We start from the raw sequence: 13,531 nt of genomic DNA on the forward strand, positions 1-13,531 counted from the left end.
GAATTTTCACACGCAAAAACATAAACATGTAAGTTAAAATGATAAAATTGGAAACATTTAATAATATTTCAATACTAATATTAATACATAAATAATACTATGTAAACTTAATCTTTAGGAATTAAAACAACCGAAAAATATTTGAATATGGAATAAAAACATTCTTAAAGTTATAAATTTTAAATTATAACACGAATACACACTATAGCAGATTTCTGTCATTTGGACGTTTTAGTAGAGAATATTGGTTGGCAACCCGTACAAAGTATAACTTTAGTAGCAAAATAGTGGTTGGCAACCCGTACCAAGTATAATTTTTGTAGTAGAATTTTAGAGGAAACCCGTACAAAGTGGGTTATTTTTGCGCGTGTATTAGTGAAAATCTTAGGATTGGTTTTTTGTAGATTTATACAATGTCGGGTAGGTATGTTCGAGCTGATTTAAGTCATGTTTGAGCTTTTGAACCGTTACAAATTTTATGAGGATGATGAGAAGTGAAATTGAAAAAATTAGAAATCTACTTTTTTTTCATATGTATTGTTGGAGAATTAAGATTTCATATTTACACTTAAATAATTGTTGTTTAAAGTTTTTTTTACCAATTCAATAATTATATAAGAGCAATGAAATTGACACATGCTCACAATCATCAGAAAAATACCAATTAACCATTCATATTAATACATATGTATTTGTTTGATTACTATATTCCATGTTATGTTAAAATTGATGTTTTGAATATTGTAAATTGCAGTTTAGGCAACGAAACATTAAACATTGGCATGCTCTCTTTGCTGGCATCATGCAACCGAAGCACTACATGTACATGTTACCGTTCCCAAGACAGTCGGATCTCCGTACTCGGAACGAACCCGGATTTTATCCAGTCAAGGACTGTCAACTCGGCAGAATTTTGCCGCTAAAACAACAACAACATGTACATATTGCCTCATCAACATATGTGTGCACATGAAAACAGCTCAGTCAGACCACCAAAATGACAGTAGTTCATTGCTAGCAATGGTAGGCATAAAATGTATACAGACATCAATTACTATACATAAGCAATGTGCAGTCTCTATTGGCAATATTGCTAGCAATTCGTATATTTAGTAATCTGTAATTGCCTGTCGAGATGCCCATTTATGAACAGAGTAATCAATGTTGCCACATTTAATATTTTCTAGTTCTTAGATTAGTATATGGGTGCATCCGTTTTTCCTAAATTTTAGTTTAAAATCTAAAGTTTTAAAATTTGTAGGTTTTAATAAAAATGTGTAAATAATTATTAGAGGAAAAGTTAAATATATCATAAGGGCATGTATGAATAATGCGAAAATTTTATATATTTTTCATCATTGTTTCGGTCTGGGCTACCGTATTATATGTTTATAATTTATGATCAGTTGTAATTGTGAAACCAGCTTGAACGGTTCTTTTTTTTGAGTGAATGTATATTGAATTGGCGTTGGCGTTTATGCTGCTAGTTTAATTTGTAACATTCTCAAATATATTTATCAACCTCTTAATTCAATAAAACTAACAATGGTACTAGTTAAATATATACGTTTTTGAAATATTTACAACGGCAAGCTGCAGTGGGTTGTTTCGAATAAATGTGAAATCAAGAAGGGTACATTTAGTGTGTGTTGAATATAATTTGATTCGAAAAAATTTTGTTTAGGCAAAGATACAAGTGGAAGTAAATTAGTGAAATGTTTAGTGTCTGAAGAAAGTGGATCTCTGTATTTCGAAGATTATCATAGTAATAAAGAAAATATTATGTATTTATATGTAAAAATCATTTGTTCAAGAAAGGTGTGTACATAAAAAGCAAAGAATAGACAATAAGATGTATCACAAAAAGGCAATCCAAAAGGGTTTATGTATACTGGTTAAGTGAATGCGATAGCGTTTTGTATATGAATGCACGAGTGGGATAGGAGACAACGCTCGAAATACCACAAAACTGAAAGGAGCAGTAAAAGCAAAAGAACGGCGATATAATATACAAATATTTAATATAGTTCTGGTTGGAAGTAAGTTTAATTGTAATTGCAATACAATTCAATTTATATCTCAGAATATCAATTTTTTTTTTGTTTTTTTTCCTATTCTCCTTTAAGATCTTTCAAAATGTTTTATTTGTTAGTTGCGGCGAATTAATTTTGAACTGTGGCAAAAAATGGCCACGTATTTGAGTGAAGTTTTGTTGCCAATGGCCAATAGAAATATTTTTGTTTCGATGAATACAATGACGAAAAAATTTACTGTAAGTGTTTCTTCTTATCATTTAATTTACTTTTAACGATTTTTTTTTAACTAAGCAAATATATGATTGTTTGCTTTCAATAGGTATGAGGTTTAATCAGTGTGCTGCTGTAAAATGAGTGCAGCAATATTCTTTTAATGCACAGTGCTTATTTAATTAATGAAGAGTTGTCATACATAAGTTTAGCAATAAGATGATTGTGGTTTATTAACAACATATTCGAGTTGGCTTTACTGCTAACTGTGATATGTTATACTAAAATGCGGCGATAATTACCAAAGAGTTCTTCTGTCTGGCACAGTCATACACATATACATACAATCGTTTAAGCGTATCGGTATATTGTATACCTACTTTTTTGCGTACAGATACATACTAAGTACTTAAAGGCATTATGTTTTGTTGTCACTGCCACTTCGCAGCAGTTTACGTTATAGCCACGGTCGATGATGCAATCAAAGGCAACAGAAATTACAGCAAGAAGTATTGAATAATATTATTTAGTAATGACTGCTACAACGTCGGTATGCACCAATAACGAAAGATAGAAGTTTTTATGTGTGCATATTGCAGTTGCAAAGTTATGTTTTTTTTTTAATTTAAAATTTTATAGAATGCACAGAGGGGTTTTACAAATCTCAAAAGTGAAGACCAAACGACTAGGTAACAAAGTTTTTAAATAATTAGGTTTTACAGTTATTTCAATTAATAATATATGCTGTCTGCTTTTGTACACCGAAGCGTTAGTTTCTTATCGGGAAATTCGCTTTGGTGTTGCCCATTGCGTTCACATGCGCGATTCGACCTTCTCGACAATTTTCTACATTCCCTTTCATATCAGTTTCTCAATTTCTTAAATGTTTCATTTACGCGGTACAGAAAAATATATGGCTGGGATTTAGAAAGCATCCTTCGAATTCGGGATTGAAAGAGGTTTGAGCCCATAGAGAAGGGTTTCCAAATTGCGAATATGTGTATATACAGTACCTCACAAAAGTATTCGGAAAATTGCCATCAAGAAAGAAATTGCTTTCCATTCTTACAAAGATTTTATTATTATTTAAATATAAATTACTGTATTGCAGTTTTAAACTTTTATTTAAACTCAAAATTAAGTGTTAGTTTTAAAAGAACATATGTAAAAACCTTCAACTTAAAAATTCGGTAAATTCATAACACAAAAGTAATCGTAAAAACTTGTATATATAAACTAAATTTAATTTTACTATTAATTTATATCTGGTAGTTAAAAACTAATTTTTTTTTATTCCCTCCGCAGAGATTTCTTCCCATTCTTTGAGAATTGCTTCTTGAAGGCCGGTTTTGGATGTTATGTTGTGTTTGCGGATAGCACGTTCCACATTCGCCCATGAGTGCTCAATTGGATTAGGATCCGGGGGCTGTGGGGGCGTTCCTAAAACTTTTGAGATGTTGTACAATTGCCACAGCTTTGTATTGTGAGCTACACTGGGCAGAAAAAGTCTGCGTATAAGGTACCAACGAAAATAACTTGTTAGAAAAAATAAGTTTATATACTTTTTTTAAAAACCAATTTTATTGATGTTCATTAAAAGACGTTTAACATGTAGTTTTAAAAAAAAATCGTATATTCCCAACCCTTTAAAACTTCCGCTAAGGGTTTTCCTGGGAAAACTTTAGTTTAGCATCCCACGATTTTAGGGTTAAGAGGGGTATGGTTGGATAGAGGAGATTCTCCAGATCACGAATATATATAACGGAAACTTATAGTTTTCGAGATATTTGCATTTTAAGTTGAGAATTTCACAAATTTCATTTAACAATTTCTCGATTTATGGTTATCTTTTCTTTTATATTATGGACTTATTACACACTAACACTTCACTACAATGTTTCTACATATTTATTTTATATTAAATATTTAAGTATTTGCTTTAAATAAGAATTTTATTTTTACACAATTTTCGTAATATGAACAATAACAAATCGATGGCATCTGTTCGAAAGTAAACAGCTATCTCTCCGACCTTTCTCGCTTCTTTTCTGCAAGGAGTTTAACACTCTCCCCCACTAAATCCACAGCGACCATTTTCACAAACTGGACGACACAGTACAGACTGGATCTCAACATTACAGTCGTAGGCTATTCTAGGTGTTCCATTTGACAGTCTGTGCTCCTTCACTCCTCACACGACCGCGATAACTGCCAAAGTATAGAGCCGCAACAAAATCCTCAAATCGCTTACCGGCAGCTCTTGCGGAAAAGACAAAGAAATGTTGTTGGCAGTTTACAAGGCAATCGGCGGCCGGTCTTAAACTACGCTGCACCAATATGGTCGCCTGGATGTAGTGCAACGCAGACGAAGAAGCTCCAGACATGTCAAAACACTGCACTCCGGACTATCACGGGTTGCCTCTTGATGTCCCCAATTGAACATCTACATAGTGAGACCCTTATCTTACCCGATTTCCCTATGGTCCGACCGAAACAGCTTGTTTCCTGGGCCTCCCGTTAGATGACCTCGACGACAACCAAACTATAACTTACCACCCAAGCGGGGACTAGATAACCGTTACAACAACGACAACAACAGTTCTTGTGTGCGACTTGACCATAAAACCTGTTTTTTTTTTTAATTATGCAAATGGTGTCAGAGGGATTTCTTAAAATTTTTCTTAACATTTTGAGCGATTTTGGATGCAGTAAATCGAAGGTTTTGTCACACTTTTTAAAACGTTACGAGTTTCGCACTGTGCTAGTATTTTTGCCGCCCTGGACGCGCCGAGGTAGAAAAACTTCGGTTTGTTTGTAATTTTTTATTACTCTTTGTACAAAAGCATGTGTTCTTCCAACAATACGATCGATTTCAGGCCATGTTTTTCTTTCTTCGGAAAGTTTTACCATTATTTCCATTCCAGAGGGGCTTATTTCTTTACTTTTAGGCGAGATTCGATATTCTAAATTTAATAAAATGAATAGAACAGTTAATAAATATTGGCTGCTTTTACGAAAACAGGTAAAACTATAACTTTCCGACACTTTTACATTTGGTTATTACGTAGGGAACTCCAATTTTACTACACAGCAGACTTTCTGCGATGCCTTATAACTATTTTTTTTTTAATATATAAAACTATGGTGTCAGATTTTAATTGCTTTAAATGCTATGGGATAATGCAAAAGACTAGTAATAAAGCTCTTAATGTGATTATAATCTAAATTTTAGTATATAAAAATTTTTTTCTAACAAAAGAAAACAAGATAGCGTGTACGCAGACTTTTTCTGGCGAGTGTATATGAATATATTGCCGGTGATCTATTTTATTAGTAATAAACATCATGTCTCCGACATCGTTTGCACATATTCAGCCCAGTATATTTCCACCCCCGTGCTTAACCGAAGCTATTGTGTTTTTCCTTTGCATATCGAAATTCACTTTTCGCCAAACTTTGTTGCCACAATCAGGTCCAAATATGTTCAAGTTCGTTTCGTCACTAAAACCAAACGCTCCTTTCTTTTTTTCACTTTGTTTGCTTTGTTCGTAGAGTTCGCTCATAATAGCCAGCAGCTCTAAGCGTCCTGCCTACAGTTTCATCGCAGACACGTATTCTAGTATTCTAAACTGGGCTTGAATTAATTTCGTAGATTATTAAAATTTTTCTCACGATAACGATTTTGTCACGACATTGAAGTTTTTCCGGCCGTTGTTGTTGTTGTTGTTATAACGATTATCTAATCCCCGTTTGGGTGATAAATTCTAGATTCGTTGTCGTCGAGGTCATCTAACGGAAGGCCCAGGAAACGAGCTGTTTCGACGGGGTCGGACCATAGGGAGAGGGGTGTTAGATGAGTGGGGTTCGTTGGGCATGCAAAGAGGTGGTTAGTGTCATGCGGAGACTCATTGCATGCAGGACATGTGTTTGGTATGTCAGGGTCTATTCTGGATAGGTAGGAGTTTAACCTGCTACAGTATCCAGAACGAAGTTGCGCGAGGGTCACTCTAGATTCGCGAGGCAACTCGAGCTCTGTGTCTGCAATGGGTGGTGGTTTGACTCGTATTACGCCATTCACTGAAAGGGAGTCGGTGAAGGTGTTAATGGCTCCACTGTGAATGGCGGTCAGTGCTTGTCTGAAGTTAGTTGCGTCGGAAGTCTGGTCGGCGTGCTGTCTGATGTCGTCGACGTAGTCAAGGAAGGACCTCTTGATGTTCCTAGGAGGCTGCTCCGCTGCAAGCAGGCGTCTGCAGGGGTGGTTTCTGCGAAAACATCCCAGCAGAAACTGCTTGGAGAGGAGCTCGTTATGTTCCTTTTTTTTCCGGCCGTCCAAACCGCTGCCTTAACTTCAGCAAACTCCTCTGCAAAAGTCTGTGGATGGCTGAAACGCTTCTATTGGTAAATTTCGAATATTATTTTTCTTCTTTCGGATGTGGTTTCTTTTGATTTTCTTCCTATATTTAACACAATTTATCGATTTTTTCACAAACAAAAACAAAATGTCGGTCATTTTACATAATTTTTATCCGGTCTTTTTTCGGTGCTTCTTACCAAAAAAAATATTATTTCCGAATACTTTTGTGAGGCACTGTGTATAAAATAGTGAAAGTTCTTAAGATATTTGCTAATAAAGTTCATAACTTCTACAATGTTGAGTAACATATCGATTACGTGGGTTTTGAATACCGTCCCAGGATTTCGGGGAAAATGGGTATGGGCGGATAAAGGAGGTTCTCCAGATCAAGAATATCTATAGATATAGCCGGGGAAAACTTAAATTTTGTGATACATTTGCATATAAAGTTGAAAAATCAAACAATTTAAAGTATGTATTTTTTCGATTTATAATAAATTTTACACTTGTATATCTACAAACAATTCACTTACATGATTGTCTCTACACATTTATTTCATATTGAATAATAGTGCAGGAGGAAAACTTTAGAATACCATCCCAGGATTTCGGGAATCAAGAATATATATAGATATAAAGTTATAGTTTTCGAGATATTTGCGTTTAATGTTGAAAATTTCAAAAGTACGTCTTTTTTTGATCTATAACGAATTTTACACTTATATTTTTACTTCTATATCCACTAACACTTCAATAATTATTTTCTATACATTTATTTATATTATATAGTGCAAAAATAGCTTTAATTCAATATTTAAATTTTTGTTCAGATCTATTTGTTCACACAATAACAAAAGTGTTGCATACTAACAAATAAAACGTGTTACCGACATATTTTACAAAGGAAACAAAAGAAATGAAAACAGATAATTCTCCAATGGCATAAAATAAATAACACATTAAAAGTTTTTCGCGTGGAATTCCCTTCTGCGTTGGGTCATTTGGCTGCGTTTCAAAAAAACAACCCTAGTTGATCTAACACCGGGAGGTTTCCGTTCTTTCGCGTAGAACTCCATTTTCTGATGTGGCAATAAAAAATAAACCTGGACGGTCCAACACCGGGGTGTCCCCATTTCTTTTGCGTAGAAGTACTTTTTGCGTTGACGGCCTTCGGCCGCGGTTTAAACAAATAACCTATCCAACACCGCGTTTTTTCAGAGAAAGGAAATACTGAAAGATAATTTATTGTATATTACTGATAATGGTTCCTGTATTTGGGGCATAATCTTTCTTTTTGTTTTTAAGCGATTTCATAGCTTCTATCGCGGTTGTTGTTGTTATCGTAGCGGCAGAATTTACTTAGTTGACAGTCCTTGACCGGATAAAATCCGAGTCCGTTCCGGTTACGTAGACCCGACTGTCGTGGGAACGGCTTGAAGAATCTTCTATCGCGGTCTTTGAGCGCGTTGATTGAATCAAGAAATTTCGTTACGGAAATAAACCTAACACGATCACAAAATATGCGCAAAATGTTTGCATACTTTTGGGAATATCGCATACTATTAGGCATATCACATTTTCGCATATTTTAAGCGGAACAAATCAATTAAAAAGCAGGGTGATTCAAAAAAAATAATATTCCAGATAGAATTTTTTAAATGGCAAATAAAAATATGGAATTTAATAAAAATTTTATTAATTAAACTAAATTATTCAGTACTCGGAGTCATAATATTACTCACAATATTATTATTTTGGTAAATAGCTATTCCACCTTTTGGAACAGTATCTCGTTTGAATTGAAAAATACAATTGAAATTAGTTATTTCAATCGAATTATCAGTGGTAATCAATTTCCACTTATCTTGGCTAAAGATTTCAATATCAACTTCACTGATAAAAAATCAGAGCGGTTGACAACTTTTCTTTCGGAAAAATTGTATTTGAATAGAATAATGATCCACAAGAATCCACAACAAAATATGGGACGCGGTAGTTTCCAAATATTTAGACGATATCAAGTCTCAAACTTATGATTCTTATTTCAGTTACCATTAACCTGTAGTTTCAATCAGAGATAAAGAGATCTCTCACTGGAAATGAGAGAGCAGTTGCTAATCGTCAAAACCTCACGAACTCAGGCAACTCTCAAAGTTCGGGTGTATTGACGTTTAGCAATTGGAAAGAGAGGGACGGTCAGATTGAAACCCTACAGAGATTTGTTGCTGCTATTGAAAATCACTAACAAAAATGGAAAATAAGAAAATTAAAGAAAACGCGAAATTGACATGTATGTGATAAAATCTTTTGTGATGCCATGCTTAGTAGTATTAATTTTCAATTGAAATAGTAAAAAAAAATCATTTATTAATTGAGAGCTAATACATTTATTCTTTTGATCAAATATTGAAAGTTTAAAAATCAATTGTTTTAATGTGAATGGTCAACTAAGAAATAAGAAGCATACTTTTTCACTCCTGTTATAAATTACATATTTTTGCTATTAATTAATAATAAATAAATAAATTAGTTTAACTGTGTATTAGTGTAGTGCCTAACGCATTTTTTGACTTAAGTTTCCTAAAATTATGTGATTTTCAAGGTAACAATGCCCCCCAAAAACAACAATAATGACACGCAGTTGTCGCCCACATGCGGTGTCTGTAATGTTGTTGTTAAAGCTAAATCACAAGTGTTTTCTATACAAGTAGATAGAGTAGTGACTTCCTTCCTGATGTCACTGATGTTCCTCTCTATAGCGGAGAGTCACTACTCTATCTAAACGGTCCTCTTTAACCAAAGTTAAATATTGAATTATAAAGTTAGTTTTGCATAAACAATGTATAGAAAAGAATTAATGAAGTGTTAGTGGATTAGATTAGATTAGTTTCGAGGTATGCACCGCGACCTATGGTCTATTGTGCCCTCCCCTAAGTCATATCGTATCATCTAGGCCCAGCATGTTGATAAATTCCAAAATTCTGCTGGGTGCCAGTGAGGCGATACGATCCCTGTGTGGAAACATGGATCCCAGGGCCTTGATTCTGCGTCTGCAGACTGCTGTGCAGTTCATCAGCAGATGCTCAGGGGTTTCCGGCTCTATGTCGCAGAACCGGCAGTTTGCAGAAGAGGCTATGCCCATGTTAAAGAGGTGCTTCTTGAGCCTGCAGTGGCCGGTGTAGAACGCTGCCAGTAGCCGGAATTTGTTTCTGGGGAGATTAATTATGGCTTTGAACCGCTTGAGGTCGTAACCCCCCAATAGCAGTCTGGCATGGTGCATGCCCTGGAGTTCTTGCCAATGTATCTCCCTGCCTGCTCTTTCCTCCCTTCGGAGGAGCTCTTTGAAGGTATGTGGACCAACCGCTATGTATGGTTCAGGCCCTACCATTTTTGTAGAGGCTGCAGAGCGGGCTAACTCGTCAGCTAGTTCGTTCCCAGCTATACCTCTATGGCCAGGCACCCAAATAAGGTGCACTCGGTTGTGCTCAGATAGGCTGTTCAGCCGTTCTATACACTCCATCACTAGAAGAGATCTGACCTCATAGGCAAAGATCGCTCTTAGTGCCGCCTGACTATCGCTGAGTATAGCAATACTTTTATTGCGATAGTTGCGTTGGAGGTTTATCCCTACACACCGACTTATAGCATAGACCTCGGCTTGGAAAATGCTCGGGAAACTTCCCATGGGAATGGAGAGTTTGGTGCTTGGCACAAGGACCCCTGCACCAATCCCCTCCTCCGTTTTCGACCCGTCGGTGTACCACTTGATGGTGCTACCCCTTAGCAGCCGGTCCAGTGAAGAGTCATTCCACTCAGATTTGCTGCCAAGGGTTACTTGAAACTTCCTGCTGTAGTTTACTACTTTGGTAATGCTATCCCTTGGGAGAAGGGCAAGTGGTATTTCCTCACTTAGCTCTTTCATCTGTTCGGATGAGATTACCTTCCCTTTGCCAGCTCCCTCTGCTGTCATTTGGAGCAGAGTTCGTTTGGCAGTCTGTTTGATTACCAGGTGTAGCGGTGAAATTTCTAGCATGACTTCCAGTGCTGCGGTCGGACACGTTCGCATTGCTCCCGACGCGCAGATGCAGGCAAGTCTTTGCAGCTTCGACAGTTTAAGTCCTACCGAAGTCTGCGATGCTTTTGAACCCCACGATACCGCTCCATACGTGATAATCAGTCTCACGATCATGGTGTACATCCACCTGATAGTCCTTGGGGAGCACCCCCAGGATTTTCCAGCAAGTCGGTTGCACACCATGAGTGCTTTAGTAGCTTTTGTTAAGGTCTGGTTCACATGCCGATTCCATCGTAGTGTGGAATCCAGCGTGAGGCCCAGGTACTTGACCGTGCTGGCCATCTCAACCACTCTGCCGTCCAGGGATATACTCCTGAGGCCCGGCAGTGACCTCCGTCTGGTGAAGGGAATGATTGTAGTTTTAGCGGGGTTGATGCTTAAGCCAACCCCTCTACACCATCCCTTTGCCAGTCTCCATTTCCCTCTGAACGATATCGCAGAGTGTGTCTTCAAATTTTCCCCTAGCTAAGATAACAATGTCATCCGCATATCCCTGACAGCGGATTCCGTTGCTAGTCAGCCGCTCAAGGAGATCGTCCACAACTAGGCTCCAAAGTAGGGGGGATAGCACTCCACCCTGTGGGCAGCCTCTTGTTGTTCCCAGACGAATTTTAGTTTCTTCTACTGCGGTTTCCGCCACCCTAGTGCGCAGTACGGCTGTAATCCATCTGCGCACTGGTGCTGCCACAGTCCTTTTTTCCAGTGCTCTTGACACGCTCTGTGTTAGTGGATATAAAAGTAAAAAATATAAATGTAAAACTCATTATAAATTTAAAAAAACGTACTTCAAATAGTTGAAATTTTCAACTTTAAACACAAATATGTCGAAAACTATAAGTTTATATCTATAGATATTCTTGATCTGGAGAGCATCCTCTATCCATACCCATTTTATCCCCGAAATCCTGGGATGGTATTCTATGGTTTCCCCTGCACTATTATTTAGGATGAAATAAATGTGTACTTGTAGAAACAATTATGTACTTTTATGTGAATGTGTTAGTAGATATACAGTGAAAACTACAAGTGTAAAATTTATTTTAGATCGAAAAAATACATACTTTAAATTTTTGATTTTTAAACTTTAAATGCAAATATCTAAAAAAATTTAAGTTTACCGCAGCTATATTTAAAAATAATTAATAAATAAATAAATATATTCTTGATTTGAAGAATCTTTATCCGTCCGTACCCATTTTATCTCCAAAATTTTGGGACGGTATTCTAAAGTTTTCTCGTTCTATTTAATCACACAAATAACATAAGGTAACCATCCTTCATTTTTTGTAAACGGATCCTCAGAAATAAATAATTTACTCCAAATACACAAATCGTAATCGTGTGATCGGTGATGCAAAACCTTCAGAATTACTCTGTTCTTGAAAAAAAGCGGTATCGGTTCGAACAGGTTCCTATGAACAAAAAGTAAAAATATTGAAATAAAGACAATTTTACAATAACAAAGCTCTACAAAACTGCGCCAATGCTTATATTATTATTAATATTTATTATATTATATATAGTATTAAAACACAATTGTTATTAAAAATACTTTACATTTCTAATAAAGTCAATACGTTTTTGCTTAAATGCTACTTTTATAAAAAAGTGGCTTTTGTTCTTTAGCACTTTGTTTGTAAATAATTCTAAAATCATAGTTGTTTCTTAATTCATATTATTGTGATTCTCCTACATACTCAATCTTATCAGTTAAATATTTTGGTGCATATTGATTTTTACTTTTGTACTTAGTTCAAGTCGTTCTCTGATATTAAGCCATTTTAAAGCTTTAATCATTACTTTAATATTTACTCATATTTACTACATTGCAATATACTAAGTCTCATTTCCTTATTTTGCAATTTTTGCAGCCTTTCCATATGAGTTTGGTTGCAGCATGTACAGGGGTGGCCATGTGCACTAAAATTAAAAGAAAATTTAAGAAAAAAATAAAAATATCGAGGAAAAAATTAAAGTATAAGTATTCAGTAATATTAATTAAACAAAGTTGAATGGAAACAACTTAGTAATTAAAAAAAAAACATAATAGAACCATAAAAAATCAATATAATGTAAAACATATTTAGAAGCAGTTCGGTCAAGAGATCAACACATCTGAAAAAAAGTAAAAAAATTGTATAAAATTTTGAAAGTAATTTAAAAAAAGAAACGCATGAGTTTATATTTACTCAAGTTGGGTATCCATTTTGGGAAATTACGGATGTACATCTTCTCGGAATAGAAGACACCAAATCCGCACAGATGTCATTGGGATTTTTCTGAGATTCCTGTGGAATAACCGCCCATAAATCGTGCACCTTTTATTATTGCCCACAGATTTTCAATTGGATTGAGGTCTGGACTCTGGGCAGGCCAATTCAACATTGAAATTGCCTAGTTTTGAAGCTACTGAATCACAGACCTCGACTTATGGCAGGGCGTATTTTCCTGTTGGAAAACTGCGGTGGTGTATACAGATAACAGTAAGTCTTCCAGAAACGGTACCAGATAATTGTCAAGCAACTTCTGGTATGGCACAGAATCTAGTTTGCCCGTTATCAGCACAATAAGACCAACACCATGCTTCGTAATGCAACCCCACACCATAACAAGCCCCCAGGTCTTCCTGGTATACTTCGGGTCCAATTCTTTATTTGGGGGATGTCGCACATAAGTTCTCCATCAGGACCGTGCAAGATGAATTTAGATTTGTCGCTCCAAACTACAGAATTCCAGAAGGAAAGAGGAGAATCCCTATGCAGCCTGACAAATTCCAATCCCGCCTTTCGATTATTGTGTGAAACTTTTGGCTTTTTTAAACTTTGGCATCCACGAAGGTTGTTTTCCAAAATTGTA

General features: G+C 35.8%; 1 protein-coding gene across 11 annotated transcripts in view; it reads left to right on the top strand.

The window, feature by feature from the left end:
- The first annotated feature begins 1,193 nt into the window (after nucleotides 1-1,193).
- Nucleotides 1,194-13,531, top strand: part of Ephrin (ephrin) — a 125,408-nt gene continuing 113,070 nt past the window's right edge. For 3 of the 11 annotated variants that reach the window (XR_011397251.1, XM_036376013.2, XM_070112374.1), the window contains exons 1-2: nucleotides 1,335-2,039; nucleotides 3,552-3,765. The gene's annotated coding sequence lies outside the window, so the exon portion shown is untranslated. The other 8 variants (XM_036376007.2, XM_036376006.2, XM_070112369.1 and 5 more) reach the window with 8 other exon arrangements.

The sequence above is a fragment of the Bactrocera oleae genome, chromosome X, assembly GCF_042242935.1.
Source record: "Bactrocera oleae isolate idBacOlea1 chromosome X, idBacOlea1, whole genome shotgun sequence".
Lineage (NCBI taxonomy): Eukaryota > Metazoa > Arthropoda > Insecta > Diptera > Tephritidae > Bactrocera > Bactrocera oleae.